Source organism: Diceros bicornis, chromosome 34 (assembly GCF_020826845.1).
Source record: "Diceros bicornis minor isolate mBicDic1 chromosome 34, mDicBic1.mat.cur, whole genome shotgun sequence".
NCBI lineage: Eukaryota > Metazoa > Chordata > Mammalia > Perissodactyla > Rhinocerotidae > Diceros > Diceros bicornis.
Genome location: NC_080773.1, coordinates 7,489,288 through 7,515,598, shown reverse-complemented (window position 1 = coordinate 7,515,598; position 26,311 = coordinate 7,489,288).

Sequence of the window (26,311 nt, the reverse complement as noted above, 5' to 3'; positions counted from 1 at the left end):
ATCGTGAAGCTGTAAGAGGCATGACTATGAGCAAAGGCTGATGGAAGCTGGGGCTGCCCGGGGAGGGGAGTTTGAAGATTAAAGCAGGAATACTCAGGGTTCCAAACCCTGAAAGAGTGTGTATTCTCGTCCACAAATGAGGTCAAGCAAAGCAGAATGCCTCCTCACTTTTAACAACCTCATAAAGTTGGCAAATATCTGAAACAAACAATCATGCTGGAATATGCTGAACCCAATTACAACGGAAGCCCAGCAACAAAGCCCTGGCTCACAGCCTGTGCCGGCTGGAGTGGCTTCAGGAGTTAATTTTTTCTGGGTAAAAAGCAAAATACTCAGAAAGGTATTTTTTACAGAGAGTCTTAAGATCCCCCCGCCACTGCCAATTTCTAATTATATCAGAAATTATCTTTTCAAACAATAGTTTCCCTTTCATGAAGACCTCAACCTATTGAGATTACTGTATCTGTCCTGCACAGTCCACTCAGTAGAATTTCTAATATTTTGTAGAATTATATTCTTTTCCCCCAGAAAAAACCAACTGCCATACCAGACATGTCATTTTACAAAATATTAATAGATTTTTCCAATATCAGTATTATACACAGAGGTATTTCAGGCATACAAAATGTTACATCTACAAAGACTTTAACATAAAAATGTCCTTGGCTCAGGACTCACAGTAAAAGTGTGATAGTAAAACTAAATTAATTTCACGGTAATTTATCATCCTTAAAATTTACAGCGGGAGGAGGTGAAGGGTCTTTCAGTTAAGTGCCCTCCTCATGTCTTCCAACAAGAACTTAAAGCTGAAATTTAGTGAAAACAAACTAAAGTGTGGTATATCTATGTTTACTTCTCAGGCAATTTTTTCCCTAAGCCCACAGGTCAGTCCTTCTTGACATACTTGAGCAAGCCTATAGATGTTAAGTCCCAACAACACCAACACTTTAGGAGGATTTGGTTTTTAGATGAAGCAACTGTGGCTGATAGAGAGGGCCTTTCGAGAGCACCAGCCACCAGCTGGAACAGCTGCCCAGGGCAAGTGCGACTCCCACACCCCGCTGGCCTTCAGGGCCCATAAAGCTGGAGACATCCCATCTCCTCCCAAGTCAGACCCGGTGCTCAGCCTGCCATGTGACTCCTGCCTTCGTAGAGCAGAGTAGGCTGCACATAACAGGAAGGAGACTGCAGCCCTGCCCTGGTTTTGTGAATAAGCATCCCAGCCTTTCCAAGGCTTCCCTCATCTTCTGCTCTGTCATTTCATAGATTGATCTGGTAGGGAATGCTTCCTCTTTACACTACCCTCCAGGCACAGCTGGAAAATGGTCTCCAACCGCTTCACCTGGAAATCCACAAAGAGGCCACCCAGGTCCTGTTGACATCCGGTTGTGTTTTCAGTAGCTTTGCAGGTTCGTCTTTGTTGTGTTTTCCAGTACTATGCGTTTCCGCATTTTCCCCAAGTGATTCATTAGCATTTTTCCTGTTCTAGAGGGTTATCATTAATATCCAAATTAATAGTCAAGGAAGCATCCAAATTTAGGGCAGCAGTTTTTCTACAGGAAATTGGGTTAGTTGCTTTCTTTCCTAACAAAACCTCATTTTGCTGGCTTTTAAATTTATTTTTGGAATAGCTTTATTTTTTTACTCTGTGTATAAAATGAAATACATACTCTGCAAAATATTAAGAAATCCTGAAAAATATAAAGAGTTTTGGTAGCGAAAACTACCCATTGCTCCACTTTCCGGAGACAATCTCTCTTCTCAGTTGATTTAAATCCCCTTTTAGGTAACTAGAAATACAGCTGTCTCTATTGTGTGTGGTCCACAAATATACTCTCTCCTTAGAACAGTCCCAGCTCCCTTGTCCCTCCTGCTCACCCAATACCCTGCTAACTTGGCCCTACATTAATTTTATCACCACAGACCTCAAGTGGGCCCTTAGCACAGCCCAGCGATAGGAATCCGTTTCCCAGCTGGTTCACTCTGCCGCTCTCCAAGACCACTGTTTTACGCCTTATCCCTCCTCCAATCTTTAACACCCTTCCCTGCCTCACATTCAGATGATGACTTTGCTTCTTACTTCTCCTCCGTACTCCTCTCTTCATTTTACTCCTCTTCCCACCAGTTTCATACAGCAAAGCAAGGAGGCCATGGTGACTGCAGGAAGGAGGGAGTGATGAGACAAGCATCTGATCTTGGTTGGCAACTCTTGTAATGGGAGGGTCAGGTGCAGATTATCTAAAGGAAAGGCTCGTGCGTGCAAACAGGCGGTTTCTACATCAGAAGCTGCATGGGACAGCTGTGTTTGATGGGGCAGGTCCTGCCACTGCAGTCGGGACAGGGGACAGGCACTGGTGGCAGGCACGGGGCAGCTCAGGGCTCCTCTCTGGGGAAAAAGTGGGGCCCCCCCATTAGGCCAGCATCGGGAGGCTCCTCCTTCTGCAAACAGTGACGCTGTCTCCTCTCCCATCACAACTCTGCATTGGTGTCAGTGTCTGACTTCAGGTCCCTCTGATGGTGGTCTCTGCCATTGATCTCTGGGTAAGTGGGTGCGTTTTGGCTTTAACATGACCGTTCTTCATTCTGTCTGTTTAAAATGTGTTGCTGGGGCCAGCTTCGTGGCCTAGTGGTTAAGTTCAGTGCGCTCCACTACGGCAGCCCGGGTTCAGTTCCCAGGCATGGACCTAAACCACTCGTCTGTCAGTGGCCATGCTGTCGTGGCAATCCACATACAAAATAGAGGAAGATCAGCACAGATGTTAGCTCAGGGTGAATCTTCCTCAGGAAAAAGAAATGTGTTGCTAATAAAGATAGAACCAGGCAACTTTTTTCTTTTGGAATTTCAAGTCAAATATTTTTTGTTTTTTAATTTCTTTTTTATTAAGGTCTAATCGACATATAACACTATATTAGTTTCAGGTGTACAATGTAATGATTAATATTTGTATATCTTGTGAAATAATCACCACAGTAAATCTAGTTAACATCTGTCACCATACTCAGCTACAGTATGTTTTTTTCTTGTGATGAGAACTTTTTTTTTTGGTGAGGAAGATTGGCACTGAACTGACATCTGTTGCCAATCTTCCTCTGTGTTGCTTGAGGCAGATTGCCCCTGAGCCAACATCCACGCCAGTCCTCCTCCACTTTGCATGTAGAATGCTGCCACAGCATGGCTTGACAAGCAGTGTGTAGGTCCGCGCCCAGGATACAAACCTGTGAACCCTGGGCTGCAGAGGTGGAGCGTGTGAACTTTAACCGCCTCACCACCAGGCCAGCCCATGATGAGAACTTTTAAGATCTACTCTCTTAGCAACTGTCAAATATGCAGTACAGTATTATTAATTATAGTCACCATGCTGTACGTTACATCCCCATGATTTACTGATTGATTTATTTTTTGTGAGAAAGATGAGCCCAGAGCTAACAGCCGATGCCAATCCTCCTCTTCTTGCTGAGGAAGATTGGCCCTGGGCTAACATCCGTGCCCATCTTCCTCTACTTTATATGGGATGCTGCCACAGCATGGCTTGACAAGCGGTGCATTGGTGCACACCCGGGTTCTGAACCTGTGGGATCTTTACACTTAACCGCTGTGCCACCAGGCCGGCCCTATGATTTATTTATTTTAATACTAGAAGTTTGTACCGCTTGATTCTCTTTACTCATTTTGCCTACACCCCACCTGCAGCCTCTGGCAACCACCAATATGTTCTCTATATCAATGAGCTTGGGTTTTTTTTTTTTTTATTCCATGTATAAGTGAGATCATAGGGTATTTGTCTTTCTCTGTCTGACTTATTTCACTTAGCATAATGCCCTCAATGTCCAACCATGTTGTCACAAATGGCATGATTTCATTCTCTTTTATGGCTGAATAATATTTTATGGCTGAATAATAATAATATTTCATATGTATATGAATATATATATATTTTTCTTTATCCATTCGTCTGTCAATGGACACTTAAGTTGTTTCCATATCTTGGCTATTGTAAATAATGCTACAATGAACATGGGGGTACATATATCTTTTTGAGTTGTTTTCATTTTTTTCAGATAAATACCCAGAAGTGGAATTGCTGGATCATATGGTATTTCTATTTTTAATTTTTTGAGGCTCCTCCATGCTGTTTTCCACAGTGGCTGCACCAGTTTACCTTCCTACAAACAGTACACAAGAGTTCCTTTTTCTCTACATCCTTACCAGCATTTGTTATCTCTTATCTTTTCAAGTCAAATATTTTTAATTTTTATTTTCTTCTTCACATAGCTCTTCAGGCCCGAAGTACGTCAGCACACGCTAAACAGCATGGAAGAGGGAATCCTGCCGCACGTTGCTGTCATTTTTCTGTGATAGACATGCAATGCTCTGTTAGCAATTAAAGATTGACTTCATTGTCCAAGAGATTTGGGGACTGAAAGTTTGGCACCACAGGATATTTTGGGATCCAGAAAGTGGGAAATGTGCATAAATGCACATTTCTTTTTCTGCTTTCTAGTGGCTACTTCTCTATCAGATGACTTGGGCTTCCAGGAAAGAAAAGATGGGGGCATAGAATTATTTAGAGGGCCTAATGAGTGTGGAAGGACTCAGTGCACAACAACTTAAATACTGAAAAAAGAATAGAAATACTTTTAAACTTAAGAGTTAGCAATATTATAAGTAAAGTGGGTTGATTTTTTTAAACCTACAGTAGATTTTATTTGAAACTGAATATTTAACAGTTGATTGGGTAAGCCTAAAGGCTTGAAATTACACGTCTATGAATTCAGGCCTTGCGTTTGACACCTTGGATCCTGTGCTCCTTCCTTTGCTGTTTTTTAACCTACTGCAACAGATGAGGGGCTCTTAAACCATCTGTTAACCTTTCCTTCTCCTTTTTTAACCATGTAGAGTCGCTCAAGGCCTGAAGACCCAGAGCCAGCAAGACTGAAACAAGAAGGGAAAGGGGTGAGTATGGCTGGAGATCGTTGGGTTTGACGTTTCAAGGCTTGAGCCTATTAATTTTTTATGCCCTGCTACTTGTATATCGTTAATAAAAATCTGATGAAAAACTTTTTAGGATGTATTTGTTGCTTTGGCTTTGATCTTAATGTTTGCACACTAATACATTAATACATGGGAAGCCTTAAGGAGTTTTTCTAAGAGAATATTTCCATACATTATATTTTCATTTCCGTTTGAGGTAGCTGAGCCTCTGTGGGGTTGTTGATGGCAGTGGCATTCGATTTTGGTGGGAAATGCATCTCTTCGCCTGCCATTAAATGTGACTTTCTGGGCACTTGAAACCTTGTCATCAATATTTTACCTAAATTCACTTCTGTGAGAGCCCGCACTTCTGAGATGTGTTGCCACTTCAAATTCTTCATTTTGGAAAGATATGTGAAACTGTTTGGTTATTTGCAATAGTAAAACTAGTTCCAAATCTTGGAATCACAGGGCTTGCTGTCTGGTTATTAATATTTCCCTTGGATTCGGCTGCAGGGATCAGCTCCACTGAACGTCATTATCTTTGCTTTCTTTAAGGTGCCGGTTCCCTAGGAGCAGCGTCTGAGACTAGCTAATTGAGTTGCGGTAAACTCAGTTGTCTGGAAATGAAAGTCACGCCAATGAAAACATGTCATTTTGTTACTTATGTTATGTACATGTCCCCAAATGCAAAATGTAGTCAAACAAAATGTTCCCAAAAAACTTCTAAACAGCATTTGAGATTTGAGGGTCTGATGAATAATTAGATTATATTTGAAATTTTACTTTATAAAAATAAGTAGATATGAAACTTGAATGATTACTTATTAAAAAGTGATTGCTAACCCAATTTTGAACACTTTGAGTGATACGTGAGTGAACGGGCTGTTGAAATGGCTCTTAAGTTGTGCTTTACTTGAAAGTGACTGAAATTCATTGAATATTTATGATTTATGTTGAGTAAGATACAACCTTCAGTAGTTTTCAAATTTTTATCCTTGTAAGTCATTTGAAATGTCTATCATTTTCTGATATATGAGTGGTTAATTTTTCATATAAATGGGAAGTACCTTTTTCTTAGAGGAGAGGGAATGGAAAAAAGCATACTATACAGGAAAGCAAAATTAATTCACTATGGTGACCATTAAAATAACTACTGATCAGAGTGATTGTTATGGAAATTTCTTTTACTGTTGTTATGATTATTTTTTAGATCCACTAGAGGGAGTAATGCTGTACAGATGTGTGTGTGTATATATATATATATATATATATATATATATATATATATAGTGTGTGTGTGTGTGTGTGTGAGGAAGATCAGCCCTGAGCTAACATCCGTGCCAATCCTCCTCTTTTTGCTGAGGAAGACTGGCCCTGAGCTACAGATGTATATTTTTTAATGAAAAAGATTTATTTGTCATTGAATTGGTAAATAAATTTGTGGGAGGAGTATTACCAAAATTCAACAGCTGTGACATTTTAAGTCTGGCTCTTTATTTGTGAATGTCGCTGGGTCATTAATTTAAACTTGAAACCAGCTTTTCGGTGACAGAGGGGAAAGCGCTATACTTTCATGCATTTGTCCTACTTCTTTCTCTCCTTCTAATGTGATTCCTTAATTTTTTAATTCTGCTTATTGTCCTGAGGCAATTTTGATATGCAAATAAGCTTTAGCATTAAAAAAATGGAAGCTTTTGAGATTCTGACTTTCATTTTTTTAGAGATTGTGTGCTTGGTACAGTAGCCCCACAACAGGGAATAAATGATTACAACCTTCTTTCTACTGTGGCTTTCAAGAGCGAGCTCTGACTGGAGACCTTGCGCCCAGACCTCCGGGGGGTCTCCCCAACCAGTGCTCTGCCCCCGGGGTAGGTGATAGCCTTCCAAACACGAGATTTCTTCTCATCTTCTGTCTTCCACGAAACAATGATAATAAGAAGCTTCAAATTTGAAAGCTGTGTTTTATTTTTCAAAACTTAAAGAATTTAAAGTAATCCATGCACATGCTTTTACCAATTCTAAGTACTGAAGGGCTTATAATGAAAAGCACACCACCAGGCGCATCTTCTCTTTCTCTCCTGTCACTCCTCAGAGCGACCACTTTATAAAATATAGTTTTTATTGAGGTAAAATTTACACACAGTGAAATGCACAGTTAAAAGTCTTGAAATACATTGGTGTGGATGAATTGGTACAGTTGTGTAACCACCACCACACTCAAGGCGCAGATCATTTCTGTCTCCCCAGAAAATGCCCTCATGCCTCTTGTCAAAGTTAATTCACCATAGTGACCATTAAAATGACCACTGATTAGAGTGATTGCTATAGAACTTTATTTTACTGTTGTTTCAAAAAAAAGATGAAATAGTAATAAATAAGGTTATATTTTAGATCCACTAGAGGCAGTAATGAAGGACAATTTATCAGTTTTTTCTTTTATGTCTTACACTTTTAATATCATATCTAAGAAATCATTGCCTAACAAAGGTCACTAAGATTTACTCCTACACTTTCTTCTAGGAGTTTTATAATTTTAGTTCTTACATTTAGGTCTTGATCCATTCTGAGTTAAATGTGGTGTATGGTGTGAGGTAAGTGTCCGAATATATTCTTTTGCATGTGGCTGTCCAGTTGTCCCAGCACCATTTATTGAAAGCACTGTTCTCCACCCACCCCTGCCATTGAATCGTCTTAGTACCCTTGTGGGAAATCAGTTGACTGTGAATGTAAAGGTTTATTTCTGGACTCTCAGTCCTCTTCCATTGATCCAAATGTCTATCCTTATGCCGGTACCACCCTGTCTGGATTACAGTAGCTTTGTAGTCAGTTTTGAAATTGAGATGTATCAATCCTCCAACTTTGTTCTTTTTCCAGATTGTTTAGCTATTCTGTGTCCTTTGCATTGCCATATGAATTTTAGATCAGCTTGTCAATTTCTGCCAAGAAAAGATGCCAGCTGGAATTTTGATAGGGACTGCATTGAGTCTTAGATCAATTGGTGGAAAATTGCCCTCTTAAACATATTGAATCTTCCAGTCCATGAAGATGTAATGTCTCTCCATTTGTTTGGATCTTCTTTAATTTCTTTCAACAATGTTTTGTAGTTTTCAGAGTATAAGTTTTACACTTCTTTTGTTAAATTTACTCCTAAGTATTTTTTGATACTATTGTGAATGGAACTGCTTTCTTAATTTCATTTCAGCTGTTCATTGCTAGCATATAGAAATACAATTGATTTTTGTGTGTTGATCTTCTATCCTGCCAACTTGCTATACTCATTTGTTAGTTATAGTCTTCTTTTTAAAAAATTTTTTAAGTGGATTCCTTAGGATTTTCTCCATACAAGATTATGTTGTCTGAGTATAAAGATAGTTGTATTTCTGCCTTCACAATCTGGATGACTTTTATTTCTTTTTCTTGCCTAATTTCCCTGGCCAGAACCTCCAGTACAATGTTGAACAGAAGTGGTAAGAGTGGACATCCTTGTCTTGTTCTCAACCTTAGGAGGAAAGCATTCAGTTTTTTGGATAGCAGAAATTTTTAATTTTGATGAAGTGCATGTTATCGATTTTTTTTCTTCTATACCTAGTGCTTTTTGTGTTCTGTCTAAGACCTCTTTGCCTCTATTTGTTCTGTACTCCAATTCCAACATTGTGGGGGCAGTTTTGCACACCAATGAGCAATGCTCCCACACCAGCTGGGTGTCCTACAATTCAACTCAATTCTGACACTATCTACCCGGAGACAGCATCAGATTTCACAGGTTAAGGGCCCAGTCCCACAAGACTACCCTCCACTTCAGATATCAATCACAAGCCCAAGTTACCTGTGCTTCTGACTGACCTGATGGGCTACAGATTGGAGGTTCCCATGACCCCCTCCTTGGGTTTGACTAATTTGCTACAGTGGCTCACAGAACTCAAGAAACCCATTTACTCACTAGATTACTGATTTATTACAAAGGATATTATAGGATACAGATCAATAGCCAGATGAAGAGATACATAGGGCAAAGTCCCAAACAAAGGAGCTGTATCCTCTTGGAGTTTGGGCCTGGCATGGTTGCACGTGGAAGCATTCTGGTTCCCCAACCTGGAAGCTCTCTGAAGCCTGTCCTTTTGGGTTTTTTTGGAGGCTTCGTTACCCAGGCATGATTGATTAAATCATTGGCCATTGGCAATTGATTCAACCTCCCCTCTCCCCTCCCCAGAGTCAGGGGATGGGTCTGAAAGTTCCAATCCTCTAATCACATGGTTGGTTCTCCTGGCAACCAGCCCCCATCCCTAGGTGCCTTCCAAAAGTCACCTCATTAACATAGCAAGAGACACCTTTATGGCTCTCATCACAGGAAATTCCAAGGGTTTTAGGAGCTCTGTGCCAGGAACAGAGTCGAAGACCAAATATATATTTCTTATTATAAATCACAATATCACATTCTACTTCAAGATTATGAAGATTTTTTCCTATCTTTTCTGTAGCAGTTTTATAGTTTATCTTATAAGTTTAGGTCTATGATCCATTTCAAACTAATTTTTGTGTAGTTGTCGATTTCTCTCTTCTGTCATTTTTGCTTCATGTTTTTTGAAGCTCTGTTATTAGGTGCATACACGTTTAGGATAATTACAGCTTCCTGATGAGTTGTTTCTTTATCATCTTAAAATATTTCACTTTATCTCTAGTAGTACTCTTTGTCTTGAGGTCTACTTTTCTGATATTAAAATAGCCATGGCAGCATTCTCATGCACCCTGTTTGCATGGTATATATTTTCCCACACTTTTACTTCCAATCACACTTTATTTTATATTTAAAGTGCATCTTTTATAGGTAGCATATAGTTGAGTTTTGCTTTTACGTATGGTCTGACATTCTTTGCCGTTTAGTTGAAATATATACTTCATTTACATTTAATGCAATTATTGGTGTGGTTGAGTTTAAGTCTACCATCTTGGTATTGTTTGTTTTCTTCTTTTGGCCTTCATGCCTTTGATCATTTTATTCTGCCTTTTTTGGATTAATTGAATGTTTTTTGGATTTTATTTCCACTATTGGCATTTTAGCTACACCTATTTTTATTATATCTTAGTGGTTATTCCAAGGCTAGAAATATGTATCCTTAATTTATCAAAGCCTATTTAGAGTTTATCGTACCACTGTTCACTTAATGCTTCTCATCTAGCACTTCTCATTTCACACTTGATACTTCCCACGTCACAATTCATACTTCACATCTCACAAATGTAATAAACTCAAAATAGAATCTTTCCATTTATCCACTCCCCCACCCCATCCTCTATGCTATTGTTGTTATATCTTTTATTTTGACTTTAAAAGCCCCACCATACAGTGCTATTATTTTGCTTTAAACAGTTTTTAAAGTAAATACGGGAAGAAAAAGTCTTGTATGTTTACAAAGTTATTTACCATTTCTAGTGTTTTTTTAATTCCTTCCTGAGATTCAAGTTTCCATCTGGTATCATTTTCCTTTAGCCTGAAGAACTTCTTTTAGCATTTCTTGTATAATGACAAATTCTTTTAGCTTTCATTTATCTGAAAATATCTTTGTTTTATCTCACTTTTGGAGGATATTTTCACTGAATGTAGAATTCAGTGTTGACAGCATTTTTCTTCAACACTTTAGAGATGCCATTCCATTGTCAGCTGGCCTCCGTTATTCTTATGAGACATCAGATAAAATTCTCATCTTTGTACCCTGTGTGTAATAAGTCTTTTTTTCCCCTCTGGCTGCTTTCAACATTTTCCTTTTATCTTTAGCTTCTAGAAATTTGATTATGATGTGACTAAGTGTGATTGTGTTCATTCTTCTTGGCAGATGTTGAGCTTCTTGAACCTGTAAGTTTTGTTTTTGATTTTATCAAATTTGGTAATTTTTGGCTATTATTTTTTCAAATATTTTTCTGCTCCTCACTCTCTCCTTCTTGGACTTTAACTGCACATATTGTTAGACCACTTGATGTTATCTCTGAGTTCATTGAGTTTTTTTTTCCCAACTTTTTATCTCTGTTCTTTATACTGGATAATTTCTATTGATCCATCTTAAAGTATGTTTACCCTCTCTTCTGCTATGTCTAATTTATTTTAAGCTTATTCAGTAAATTTTTCATTTCAGATATTGTACTTTTCAGTTCTAAAATTTCTGTAGTTTCTGTTTTCTGCAGCAATTCTTAATTTTTTGAATATTTTATAACAGCTGTTTTAAAGTCCTGGTCTACTAATTTCAACATCTAGATCACCTTGGGATCTATTTTTATTGAACGGAGTTTTCCCTCCATGACTATTAGTCACACTTTACTGTTTCTTTGTGTGTCTAATTTTTTTTTTATTGAGTACTGGACACTTTGCATGACAGCTGAAATCTCTGCTCAATTTTTCCAGCCTTTCCAGCAGGCTTCTTAGAGTTTCCCTGCACATTCACAGTTCAGGGTCAGCTGAGGATTTCAGGGGAGTTTATATGGAAATTTTGTGACTCTTCAATCTGTGACTCCTTTTTTTTTCTTGGCTTTTCTCCTCTCAATTTTCAGCTTCTCTGGCTGCTTCAAACCAACACTTCAAGCCAACTCAGGCTTTCTGTTTCCGTTCCAGCTGCTCCACCCCAGGCAGACTACAGAGTGCCTTTGGGAAATTTTAGTGAGAATATAGATCTTTCAAGGGTTGAATCCCCTCCCCTTTCTGCCTGCTTCAGGTCACTTTCTAGTGCCTTCAAATAGTTTTTTAATATTTTGTCCAGAGTTTATAATTATCTACACAAGTGGTAGTCTAACACAATGTAGTCTTTCATTATTGAAACCACAATTTCACAGCAATCATATTTAACCATTTCTAGTATAAGGTCTTCTGAGGTTATCTCCATACTCTAAACACTATGCTGATGCTTACGTTTCTGAATGTCTTATGGTTAGAATTATTTGGGGGATTTTTGCTATGTTAGATGAAATTTAATTTATGTATCTTTCACCTCCTCTGGCTCACTCATACCAATATGGTTATATCACTGTTTTTAGTTATTTTAGTTGATACCTATGTAACTTTAAACAACCTTCCTACACCTATATTTCTTATTTCATCTGCTCTGGACAGCATCTTGATCATCCACATGCTAAAATGAGAATATTAACACTCTTAACCTTCCTTCTCCCTCTTTCATTTTTTTGCCTTTCCACCCCAACTTCTGTGAGCTGTGCCTTTATTTTTGCATTGCCAAGCACAATGACATTTAATTTCTATCACATAAACACAATTATGGTTTATGTGACTTGCCTATGGCTTGATTCAACATTTATTAATGCAACAAATATTTGTTGGGGACCTCGCATGAGCCAGTCCCTGTCCTTGGTGCTGGGGAAACAGCAGTGAATACAACAGTAAAAAAAAAAAACAAAATCCCTGCCCTAGTGGAACATACTTTCCAGTGGGAGGAACAGAAAATAAACAGGATAAAGAAGCAAAATATTTAGTATGCTGGTTGTGCTTAGGAGAAAAATTAAGCTAGGAAGGGGTATCAGGAATATGTGTGTGTCTGTGTGTGTACATGTGCACACACACACCTGTGTGTTTTGCAATTTAGAATGGTCAGGAAAAGTCTCTCTAAAAGGTGATATTTGAGGTGCCAGCTCAGTGGCGCAAGTGGTTAAGTGCGTGCGCTCAGCTGCGGCGGCCCGGGGTTGGCCGGTTCGGATCCCCAGTGCGCACAGATGCGCCGCTTGTCAGGCCATGCTGTGGCGGCATCCCATGTAAAGTGGAGGAAGATGGGCATGGATGTTAGCCCAGGGCCAGTCTTCCTCAGCAAAAAGAGGAGGATTGGCAGATGTTAGCTCAGGGCTGATCTTTCTCACACACAAAAAAAATAAAAATAAAAGGTGATATTTGAGTAAAGTCCTGAAGGAGGTAAAGGAATAAGGCATGTGGATGTCTGGAGAAAGAGAGTTCCATGCAGTAAGTATATGTACGTTATAAAGAGTAAATGTTATTTGCCTCAGAGCTGAGAAGAAACTATGATTACATTCCTTTCCAGTGGTTCCAGAGACCACACTCTTGTGCTGCTCACAGAAGAATGTTGAAAAGAATTTGTTCTTATACTCAGCTAATTGCTCACAGTCATGTCATGTTTTCTTCTACATTATATCTAGATCATACTTTCTTGTGTATTTCTCCCCACCCTCTTTGCTGGTTACCTATCTTTATTCTTGATGAATGAAGAAACATATTTTATTCATTATATCACTAATACCTTCCAGGTTATTTTCTCCATTGCTTAGAATTTATTCCATTCTTTTTTCAAGTCCACTGACTCCCTCTCAGATCTGCCCTGATTTCACAATGTTATGACTTTATGGTGCAGCTGTTAATTTTTCCTAGAGTTTCTAGTTATCTTTCCTTTTTATTTTTTGGCTTGCATTCTGTGCATTTTCATATTCTCTCTCATATGCTCGTTATTATAAAGCCCGGTCATACTCTCCTGTGGAATCCCCTCCCATTTTTCCTGGAGACCTCTGTTCCAAAGCCTGCTGTCTTCCTGCTCCAGGCAGGGCTGGTGGCTCTCTGGCTGCTGTACAGTTGACTTTCTGGTTCCTCCCTGCTCTCTCAGTTCCGTGTCTTCTTCTGTAGCAGCTAGACCCATGTAATAAAGCACTGACTCCTTAAGTAACTTCTTCAGAAGGGGTACATAGGAAGGAAACCTTCTGAGTGTCTGCATGTCTGAAAACTGCTTTTATTCTTTCCTCGCATTTGGTCAATAATTTGGCTGGGTATAGAACTCTAGGTATAAAATAAATTCCCCTCAGCAATTTGAAGATCATGCTCTGTTGTCCTCTAGCATCTAGTATTGCTGATGAGAAGTCGAATGTGGGTCTGATTCTTTTGTTTTTTATAGCTAACTCTGTTTTCTTTCAGGAGTCTTCAAATCTCCTTTTTCTCTTCTTGGTATTCTGAATTTCACAATGACGTATTTAGGTTGGGTCTCCGACATTTGGCTTGCTGAATCTTTGAGAGACCCTCTCCTTGAAGACTGACGTTGTGCCCGTGTGCCCAAGGGTAGAACGCATACCTGGTTGCTGGTCTTTTGACCCTGGGAGTGGAGAAAGCAGATGGCAGACTATTCAGAATACAGACCCTTTAATTAAGTCCCCTGTTTCCAGTGCCAGTGCTCACTCTGCGGTTGTCAAGCTTGGCAATTCTGAATCTAGATCCTCTCCCAGCTAGTTTCCTACTCACAGCTACAGGCTTTCCACCTGTGTTCAAATGGCAGCTTTCTCTTCCCTACCTCCCCAGCTGACTCACACCTGTCCCTTCCCCTCTACCAAACCTTTGGGGACATCTCTGGTCCACCAGTGAGCCCTCTCTATTCCCTTCATAGTGTGGGAGTGAATCTCTTCTCATCTTCCACCATCGTTTCCCTGCGGTCTCAGGAGGAAGAGCGTGTCAGTTGCCTTCCATTTGCCACCCTCCCACCCACTCTGCATCCTTTTCTATCCTTACCTTTGTTCCAGGAGCCTGACTGTGGAGATACATTAACCACCTCCCTTGCCCTCTGTGTATGGTTGGATCCAGCCAATGGGGACCCCCAGCAGAAGATCAGAAGAAGGAAGGAGTGAGGCCACAGTATTTATTCCTTCAGCTCTCTCTCTGTGAGGTTGGCTCGGGCTGGCAGAGGTCCTTATTAAAGGCCACAGCTTTTGCCAGGTGGCTCTCTTGACACAGGCCTCTGTCTCCAGACTGTAGTAGCCTAACCTTTTCAGGCCGGGTGTGGCAAAGGACTCCAGTCTTTCTGGCCCTCAGGCACTGCCCATCCTTTGTGGTTACCCTATACCCTCCCCACGTCTTTGTAAATAATCTCTTTATTAAACTCTCCTCGACTGATCCCATTTGAGTGTGCTTTTATTTCCAGATGGGAGTCGCTGGCTGATGCAAAGAAAACATAAATTACACCTGCCTGGTCCACTATATTGGGCCGGGGAATCTTGGCTGGTTTTTAAAGCACATAACTTTTGTTTTTTTTGTTTTGTTGCAACCTAACTAAGACTTTTAGGTCCTAATCCTCTATTGCCATTCAGGTTCACTGTTTGTTAGGGGATCCTAGAATTTCCCTATAATTTCACAATATTTATTGGTCATAGAGGCCTTTAGAGAGCAGGTTTCCCGATATGAGACGCTGTGACTAGCCCTGAATTGGACTGAATTGTCTAGGCTTACCCTTGAGTCTGTTTTTGTCCTTGAAACTTTTTAGCTTACAATTTAGGCACCTGCCTCTGGGTGGCGGTGCCTTGTTACTGACCACTCACCAGGCAGCAAGGGTCTTCCCGGATGAATAGCGACAAACTCAACTCTTGAATTGTGTCTCTTTCAGCCACAAGGAGCTCGGGAATCATTTGTGGGCACATCTGCCTCTTCCTCCAGACTGATGTCCCTAATGGCAGGGCTTGTGTTCTTGTTAAATTTGTGTTGCCAACAGCCAGTCTAGAGGCTGCCCATGGCAGGAGTGAAAATATTATTGCTGTAATGAAAGAAGCTGTCCTGGGAGAGCTATAAGACCACAGCCCCAGTCGAACATCTCTTCTACTCACCCCGTCCAGTTTTGCTCCATAAATAAATGACTAGGGGGCTCTGAAACATCTATGAAGAGTATTCATCTTAGTCCATAGACCCCCGTGTAAAAAAAATGAAGCTTCCCTTTATTTCCTTTAAATCAAAATAAATTGAATTCTGAATTCCTGCCTCGCTGGGTGGGAGGTAAATTTCATCCCATTCATCCCGGGGAGTGGGAATAAAGCATCCTCCTTCCCAACATCTCACGAGGATCTGGGAGGCTTCCTTAGCACCTGGACAATGGGGGAAGAGACCCATCTTCAGTCTCTCAGTCAGCCCAGTGGCCTCATTTCCAAGCTCCCATGATGGTGGGTAGCTCTGCTGCTTCTATCATGAGGTTGGCCCTGGGATCATAGCCAATGCCGGGAGCCTGGAGTCCAGCTTCCAGCCTCCCCGGGGTACACCAAGCTGGTGCCTCCCTGGAGGCCTAGGTCTCCCCACTGCTTATGGCACCTGCTGACTTAGGCCCTCTCCAGATGAGCAACTTGTGCTCTCTCTGTCTGCGCCCTGCTACATCCACACACTTTTTGGCCTTTCCCCCTCTTGCCTCTTTTCTCTACTCATAATCTCCTCAAGGAGCTCAGGCTTCCGGAAAACAAAAGCCGGAAAGGTTACTTGTCTGTAAGAAACTTCCGGTTATCCCTGAGGACAAAGTATAAGTTCATTTCTCAGTGGATTTCCCCACCACCTGCCTGGGCAGCGCTCATGATTGGCCAGGACACTCTCACCAGCTGGTTGTTAAATGTTTGGGACTTGCCCCTGCATCTAGGCATTTGTGTCGGAGGCTTTGCCACTTCCCCCTCTGCAAGCTTGCACTCCAGTTGTACAGCCCAGTTGTGATGAAACAAGTGGCAGCCGAGCAGTTGCTAATAAATGTTCATTCCTTCCCTTTTCCCTTCTTGCTCATGATTTTAATTTTTCTCCCTACACACTGCAAATTCCTTGTTATGTTCCTGTTTGTATCTGCTAAACCTGGCAAGTGGCAAGTACTCAATAAATGTTTGTGGAATTCAACCCACTTCCTTACCTGGACGGTTGGGCTAAGTCTCTACCACTTTTAAGCTGCCATTTTGTCTTCCTAGGCAGAGTGAGGGAGGATCTTCCTTCACCTTTGGGTTCTCTGCTTAAAGAAGGAAAAAGGAAAACTTAGGGGGCTGGACCCAGCCTCAGTGGTGGCTTGGGCCTGTCACTGTGCTGGGTGGTGTGAAGGCTGGGCCCACTCTTCCCTCTGCGGAGGATTTCTCCAGGGCTCCGGGGAGTCATCTCCTTAACTGACTGCCTCCTCGAGGAGGCTCACATGCCTTCTCAACCTCCTCTGAACTATTAAGGGGGCAAATCTGCTAACTTAGAAATGAAGATGGTTCTGAACCTCTGAATTCAATGAAATACAGCCCATGGCTTTTTCAATAACTTTTTCAGGTAAAATAATATAAAAATAGTATAATTCCTCATGGAAAGTTTGAATATACAGATGTGTATGTTCATGTGCATGCTCTGTATTTTCTGCCTGCTCAGCATCTTCACTTGGATGTCTACTAGGCATCGGCTGAACCACCCTAAAGCCAGTACCTTCTCCAGGCTTGCCCAGCTCAGGACTGTATCTTCCGGTTGCTCAGTCATTCTGGAATCCACTCTTTGTCAGCCACACAGCTAATCCATTAGCAAATTTTGTTGGTTCTTTCTTCAAAATCCACCCAAAAGTGAGCAGTTTTCACAGAGCCCCGCCACTCTCCTGTTCCAAAGCACAGCTCTTGTCTGGATCACCACAGAGCCTCATAGCTGTCTCCCCCTTATGGCCTGGACTCCCTACAATCTACTCTCTGACAGCAGCTGGGGATATCTGTTCCCGGCATAAGGGAGATGCAGGGTTCAATTTACCCTCCTGCCACAAACAACTAGAAAACCAGTCAAAATATATGAAACAACTCTTTTACCTACATAAACTCATACTAAATTTGTATGTATGCAGGGACCTGATTATGAACTTTCTATTCCCGTCCACTGGTCTGTCTAATCCCCCACCAGTAAAACACATTAATTATTGAAACTATATGATATGTGTCAGTATCTGGTATGGTAAGTCTTATCCCATTATCCTTCTTTTGCAAAATGTTCTTGGCTGAATCAGGTGTTTCCCAAGTGAATTCCACAAGGATTTTATTGGAATTGGTTTATCTTTGTGCATTTATGTGAGGATTAATGGATTTCTTCCAATATTAAAGCTACTCATCCGAGAATATAGAAAATACTGTGCAGCCTTGGTTACTGTAGCTATATAATAAGTCTTGAAATTGGGTACACTGATTCCTTCCACTCTCTTTTTCTTTTTTGAATCATTTTAGCTATTCTAGTTCTTTTATCTTTCAATATAAATTTTAGAGTAAGCTTGTCTATGTCTACAAAATTTAGTCCTCAGTGAAATTTTATGGTTTCCCATAAAACTTCTGCACATTTGCTGTTGAGCATATTCCTAGATATTTTATTTTGTTTATTGTTACTGTGAATAGGATTATTTTGCCATCATATTTTACCTAAATATTGTTATTACTTTTTATGTATTTATTTTGTAACTTGCCATTTTGCAAAATTTTATCAGTTCTAACAGTTCTTTTTTTCACTGATTCTGATTTCTCTTGAGACTCCTTTGACCCATGGAATATTTAGAAATTTGTTGTTTTGCTTCCAAATGTTTGGAGATTTTCCTGTTATCCTTCTGTTATTGATTTCCAGTTTGATCCCGCTGTGGTCAGAGAACACTCCCTGTATGATTTCAATTCTTTTAAATGTGTTGGTTTCATGGCCTACGATATAGTCTATCTTGGTATATGTTCCATGGACACTTGAAGAGAATATGTATTTTGCTGTTGTTGGGTGGCATATTCTATAAGTGTTGATTAGATTCTGTTGGTTGATATAGTTCTCCAATATTCTTGTTGATTTCCTGTCTAGTTTTTCCATCAATTGTTGAGAGGGAGGTGTTGAGGTCTCCAACTATAATTGTGAATTTGTCTATTTTTCCTTCTATTTCTATCAGGTTTTGCCTTACACATTTTGTAGCTCTCTTGTTTGATGCATACACAATCAGGATTGCTATGTCTTCTAGGTGGATTGACCCTTTATCATTATGTGATGAATCTCTCTGTCTCTGGTAATTTTCTTTGCTCTGAAGTCTACTTTATCTGATATTATTATATCCACTCCTGTTTCCTTTGAGTAATGTTTGCATGGTACAGCTTTTTTCATTCTTTTACTTTCAACCTACCTACATCATTACTATAGACTGAATATTTGTGTCCCCCCAAAATTAATGCATTATAACCTAATCCGCAATGTGTTGGTATTTGGAATGGGGCTTTTGAAAGAAGATTATGTCATGAGGTCAGAGCTTTCATGAATGGGGTTAGTGCCCTTATAAAAGAGACCCCAGAGAGCTCTCTGCCCCTTCTGCCATGTGAGGACACAGTGAAAAGATGACCGTCTATGAACCAGGAAGTGGGCTTTCCCCAGACACCAAATCTGTGATGACTTCATCTTGGACTTCCCAGCCTCCTAAACTGTAAGAAATAAAAGTTTGTTGTTTATAAGCCACCCAGTCTGTGGTATTTTGTTATAGCATCCCGAATGAACTAAGACAATCATTATATTTGAAGTGAATTTCTAATAGACAACACATATAGTTGTGTCATGTTTTTCAATCCACTCTGCCAATCTCTGTCTTTTAATTGGTGTATTTGGGCCATTTATATTAAATGTAATTATTGATATATTAGGCCTTCAGTCTGCTGTTTTATTTTTTATGTTCTGCTTATTCCTTCTGCTTTTGTTTCTCTGTTTTATTATCCTGGCCTTCCTCTGGATTTTTTTAGAATTTCATTTTAGTTTATCTATAGTGTTTTTCACTGTATTTCTTTGTATAGCTTTCTTAGTGGTTGCTCCAGATACTGCATTTACATACAGAACTTGTCACCATCTATGGATGTTGACATTTGTCCGTTCAAGTGTAGAACCCTTTATGTCTTTTACCCTCCCCCATTTCTGATTGTCTTAAGTATTTCCTGCACATACATTTAGAACCACATTAGACAGTATTATAATTTCTTTATCTGTCAAGCAGAATTTAGAGAACTTAATAGGCAAAGGAGAATGTATTGTATTCAACTATATTTTTATTCTTTCTATTGTTCTTTCTTCTTTCCTGATGTTCCAAAATTCCTTCTTTTATAGCTTTATTTCTGTTTAGAGAACTTCCTTTAGCCATTCTTTTCAGGTAGTCTGCTGGCAACAAATTCTCTTAGTGTTCCTTCATCTGAAAATGTCCCAATTTCCACTTCATTCCTAAAGGATATTTTCACTGCATATAGAATTCTGAGTTGACAGTCCTTTTCTTTGAGCACTTGAAAATTGTGCCACTTTCTTCTGGCCTCCATGGTTTCTGATGAGAAGTTTGCAGTCAGTCAAATTGTTCTTCCCCTGTAAGTAAGGTATTTTTTCTCTCACTGTTTTGAAGATATATTCTTTGCTTTTAGCTTTAAGAAGTTTGGCTATCATGTGTCTTTGTTTGGATTTTTTTGGATTTATCCTATTTGGGATTTTCTTAGCTTCTTCAATCTATAGGCTTACGTCTTTGCCAAGTTTGGGGCATATTTAACCATTATATCTTTGAATGCTTTCTGGCACCACCCTCTTTCTCTTCTTCTTCTGGGATTCTCATGACATAAGTGTTAAATCATTTGTTATAGTCTCATGGGCTCCTGAGGCTCTGTTCATTTTTTTTTTAAGTCTGTTTTCTCTCTGTTGTTCAGATTGGGTAATTTCTATTGTTCTAACTTCAAGTTTACTGGTTCTTTCCTCTGTCCTTCCTCCTCTGTCCCCTCCAAGTTGAACCTATCCATTGAATTCTTTTAAAAAAATTCAATTATTGTATTTTTCAGGTCTGAAATTTTCATTTGCTTTTTCTTTGTATCTTCTATTATTTGCTGAGGTTTTCTATTTTTTCATTCGTTCAAGCTTGTTCATAATTGCTTCTTGAAACATTTTGTGATGGCTGATAGTTCTAACATCTCTGTTATCTTGGTGTTGGCATCTGTTGATTGTCTTTTCTTATTCAAGTTGAGATTTTCCTGGTTCTTGGTATGATGAGTGATTTTCAATTGAAATTTGGGCATTTTGGGTATGATGTTATGAGACTCTGGATCTTATTTAAACCTTCTGTTTTAGCTGGTTCCTTTTGACAATGCCCCAGCAGGACAAAAGAGGTGCTGCCCCGTCGGGCAGGCAGCGGTAGCAGTCCAGGTTCCTACTTAGCCTCCGTTAACACCTGTGAAGGGGAAAGGCTCCTCATTACTGCTGGTTGGGCTGGGAGTTCTGGCTCCCCACGAGGCCTCTGCTGACACCACCCTGGCTGGGAGAAATAAAAGCGTCTCATTATTACTCTCCACATAGCCTCCACTGACACTGCAGGGGGAGGGGTGGGGTAGCCTGGCTACTGCTGGGCAGTGGTTAAAGTCTTGTCTCTTCTTTAGGTCTCTCTGACGCCACCCTGGTGGGGAGAGTGAGGAGTGCCTGGTTACTACGGGATGGGGATGGAAATCCCAGCTCCCTATTCAGCCCTCTCTGCCACCACCCTCACAGGGGGTTTGGGGCATCTCCTTACAGGCTGGTGAGGGAGGAAATCTAGGCTCCCCACTCACTCTTTGCTGGCAGGTGGGGCCATAGTTTTTTCTCTGGTGTTTGGCTGGAGTAGAACAGTTATTGTTTAAACATTTTCTGCCTTGCTATTCTCTTTCCCGGTCCTTTGGCAAGAAAGAGTAGAGTTTTGGGGGCTTTTTTTTTCGCCTGTGCAGTTTGTTGTTTCTGGGTTGCAGCTTCTTTAGCAACAAGTCTGGGATATTTAAGGCAAAAAGAAAATCCAGAGAACTACTACCACGTTGTTCCTCAGGGACAATATGGTAGTCATCTCCAAGGTCCCTAGCCAGTCTGCCTTTTTTTCTCCACTTTTCAGAGTTTTCTTATGTTCATTTTATATATAATGTCAGGCGTTTTTAATTGTACTTAGCTGGAGTAATAGGGAAAAGTATATCTATTCCACCTTCCTGGAACTTTATGTAGCATTTTATTTCATATTTTTTTCTTGCTTAGTGTACCAGCTAATATTTCTGAGACAGCATGACATGACAACAGGAATAGCCTCTGTGCTTTTCTCATTCTTCATTCACTGGGAATGCCTCTAATGTTACCGCATGAAGTATGATGTTCAGTTTTGGACATTGGTTTGAGACATTAAATTCAGTCAGCATCTTAAATGAAGTTGAACAAATATTTAGTAGTACCTGCCATGGGTAAGTCACTGCTCTGAAACTGGGAATACAGCTAGCAGGGAATAAACAGGTCATAATTGTTGCCTCTTATATTCAAATTTATCTTTTTCTCTACTACAAGACCCGCCTTTATATTAACACTATGTTTCCCATTTCTTCATCCCTCTGGGCTGGGGAGGGGCGGCAGGGAACAATGTGGTTCACAGTTAGACAAGAGGAATATGAGGTATATTTAGTTATATTAAATCTATGGGCCTATCTTGGTTAAAATTAGTGTCAAGTAACATAAACAAGTTCAAGCTAGCATAAGCAAACAGAGGGAGCTACGTCCATTGTACAACAGTTAACGGAGTCTGGAGGTTGGCCATGTAGCTGAGTCTCAGGCCTCAGGAAAGACTGGAACCAGGATCCACCAAGACCCTTTTTTTCCTATGTTCTCTCCCTCTCTACAGGTCCTTTGCCTCCACTTCTGGGGAATCAGCTTCATTCCTCTCTTACTGCCTCAGAGGCTGTGATAGACACACCCTGGGTTCCAGCTTCATGTCCTGTCATTCAAGGAAATAGTCCAGGCTGAACTAGCTCCTCATTCTCAGCATCAAATTGGCTCAGCTGGACACTTGTCCACCCCTGGTCCAGCCAGCTATGGCCAGAGAGTGATAAAGTTCATCTTTATGTTGGGGGGGCGTGACACCCCTAAAAATGGAGTGGGTATTCTCTTTAGGCTTTATGATCATGCAGTAATAACATGAAGCTACGGGGACTACATAAAGAATCGTTTTATACATGCAACAATATAACTGCACAGAATAACTCTCCTTACCCTGGGCCTCCAAGATGGGGCTTTTGTAAATTGCTGTGAGAATGTTTCGCCTGGGGTTGTGCCCTGTCCTGGGCTGCTTAGTGCAGCTTTATCACCATGGGATCCTCTGCCTTGCCGTGGTTGTGTTATGGCTTATAGCAGATGCTTTGTCTCTAATTTATGTTCACCTTCACCTCTGCCTGGGCTTATAGATAAATCCAATACAGAAATTCTTCTGAATATAAATACTTTCAAACAAGCAGAGCATATTTCCTAGCCAGCAACATTAAGCCATGAATTCTGTACTTATAGGGTGAATCTAATCTTCCCCTCAACTCTTTTTCCTTACTGACTCTTTTTCTTATATTGGTGTAGTAAAGAAATGTTTGATGTAGTTGAGAATGTTAGCTGCTTTCTTCCACCTCGTCTCCACTTTTCATATACAAACGTGCACTTAACTCCTAAGGGCTGCAGCTGGGTGTTTCCACCTGTGTTTTTTCACAGGTAGCATCACTCAGTGCTGCTTTCTCTTTTTCTTAGACCAGTATTACTGCACGTTCCACCGTTGTAGTCAAAGACCCTTTCTCCACACTCTGCTTCCAGCGTCCAGATATTCTAAGCAACTTCCTTCCTCTACTACCTCTCTGGGGGTCCTAGCCCTACCTGACCCAGGAAGAATTACATTGAGATCAATTGCCAGGGCTCAGAGGCAGCAATGGAAGGGCTCACTCCTTAGAGAGCCTCAGCAGGAATTCAGGACAGCCTAGGAGCGAAGGGTATCATGTGTCCCCTGGTGAGGTCCCCATCCATGTCAGTGAGGATGGCCTAGCCAGCTAGCCATGTCCTTGGTTTAGTATTCCTCAAGTCTCCCAAGAAATAACAGCCAATCACGATTGCCGGGAGACACAAGCAAATTACATATCAAAAACCGTCAGGAAAAGCATACCAAATGTTATTGTTGAACAACTTTCACCTAGACAGTTCAAACTGAAGATTTCCATAAGCCCAGGTGCCATAAATTTACATTTCTTTGATTCCAAAATACCTTAGTTTCAGAATGCATTGTACCTATAATAAGAAAAGAAAGCACTGGCGAATTTCTTTGACATCTTGATCCCAGAAACATTAAAATATTGGAGAAATGCATCTTAAAATTGAGGAATAACATTAATATCTCACAGGAACCCAAGAATCAGATCACAAAAGTAAGCTCGGCTGGAGTCCAGTGGTGTGTAAAAACAGAAGTGACTGAACATTATAAAGCAGCAATCGTTTAGCATCTCTTGGTTATTCCATTGCAATTTGAATGCGAATAACTAAAACCCTGAATGCATTACAATGCCATGGCTAAATTTCTGATTTTGCATTCTGTAGAGAGTAAACATTGTCACAAAGTTAAAGAACATTAAGGATTTAAACTTCCGGAAAAAAAAAAAGTAACCTAATTAATATAATAAAATGTCCTCCCATCTCAGTAAAGAAAATCAATGAATAAAACTACTCAACTGATGATTGATCTTATTCAGTTGTAATTATATAAAATATTCCAGTGCCATTAGATGAAATTTCCTCATTCTGGTATGGCCTTCCTTCTTGTTGGGGTCTAAGTTGCTGATAAAGATGCCCTTGTTCCCTGTCTGAGTTTAGAACCAACCAAGATAATCAGATGGAGATTGACCATCACCTCCATGTTATACTAAAAAGTGTGACCAGATAGCCCAGCCAGGTTCTTCTCTGGCTCCCTTCAGGCAGTAGAATCCTTGGAACTGTCCATCTGAAGGCAATTTTGGGTCTACAGAGTGAATGCACTTAACCAGCATTTCTGCCATGAACTAGTTCAGAGGGAAGAGGGCATTCTCACTCATAAATTTAAATGCATTAACTCCATCCAGTCAAGGAATATGGACCAGTGCCTATCACCTACCATCGTACCCCATTCCCAGCTGAGGCGAGTAGTAAAGGGTGGGATAAGAGACCAGGAGTATTTAGGGGGAACTCTCCTCATGGAAACCAGATAAACAGGGCGTGCAAATTTCCTAAAAGATATCTTTATTCTTTCATTTAATATGATGGCCAGCCTCCAAGATGGTCTCCAATGATCGCCCCCTCCCAGGATTCATACCCTGGTATAGTCCCCTCCCATATTGTACCAGGATTGGTCTGTGTGACCAATAACATATGGCAGAAGGGAAGGTGTGTTACTTACAAGATTAGGTCATAAAAGACACTGTGGGTTCCACTTTGGGGGCTCTCTGTTGCTTTCTCCCTTGCTTACTCTGAGGGAAGCCACTTGCCATGTTGTGAGCAGTCCTAAGGAGAGCACTATGCAGAGAGGAACTGAAGCCTCAACCAACAGCCAGTGAGAAACTGAGGCCTGATAACAAGCATGTGAGTGAGCTTGGAAGTGGATTCTCCAGCCCGAGTCCAGCCTTGTGGTGATGGAAACCCTGCGTAACAGCCTGACAACAACCTCATGAGAGTCCAAGCCGGAACCACCCAGTTAAGCTACTTCCAGATTCCTGATCCTCAGAACCTGCATGAGATAATAAATGTTGGCCTTAAGCTCCTAAGTTTTGAGGTAATTTGTTAGGCAGCAAAAGATAACTAGAACATTTAAATAACATTTATTTCATATATTTATCAGTTTCCATGATGTGCCAAGCACTGTGGGAATACCTGTCCCCAAGATGTGCTTAGATAGAGGAACTGTGATGTATACAGGCTCTTCATAAACTTTCCTTACAACAACTCAGGGAGCCCAGTGAGCTGATTTTGATTCTACAGATGAGGAAACTATGACTCAGAGAGATTAACCATCATGCTCAAGGGTACTAGTTGATCATTTATGCTAAAATAACTAATAAAAGTTAAATTTGGTTGCCTGCATTGTGTCTGAATCTCCTTAGTTTCTGGATATGCAAAAGAGAAAACAAGACTTACACTGATATTTCACTGGGAACACAGATGTAGCAAAGTTTTATTGCTACAGGCTCCAGAGTGACAGGCTGTCATGTAGGCTTTGCCAGGAGCATGGACCCCAGCCTCTCTGTGCATCTTAGGATGCTTTCTGGGCAATAGTTGTCTTATCTTTGCCTTCATGGGTCATGCGTCCCCTGAAAAGCCTAGGGTGGTGTGAGGTGTTGCTAGGATGTGGGCAGCCAGTTGTGATACAGAAACCAATTTTAGAGCAGCCCCCATTTAAAGAAAGCCTTGGCAACTGGTGGAGGTCGAACTGCCAGATGTCTCGAGGAGATTGGCGTACAGAGATATGATTCAGCATGATTTAGCTTCAGCCACACCATTTTATCATGTTCATCTCTTGGATGTTGAAGTTGCTTTATTTGCTGTTTGTTTTTAGTGAGTAGCAGTATAGAAACCATAAATTTTAATATACAAAATTTTAAATGCCATCAAATATGTAGAGCTTTTATGGGGCATTTTAGTGGATCCTAGGTAATTGTATTAGCATAACAATTGAATGAGATCCTGTATTCTTAATTAATCTTGACCCTTCAGCTGGATAGCACAAAAACATACTAATCCACCTCAAATTACCAAATTGAGAAATTTTATCTTCACCAAACTGCAGAAAGTACTGTAAATTAACAAAGATTCTTTTC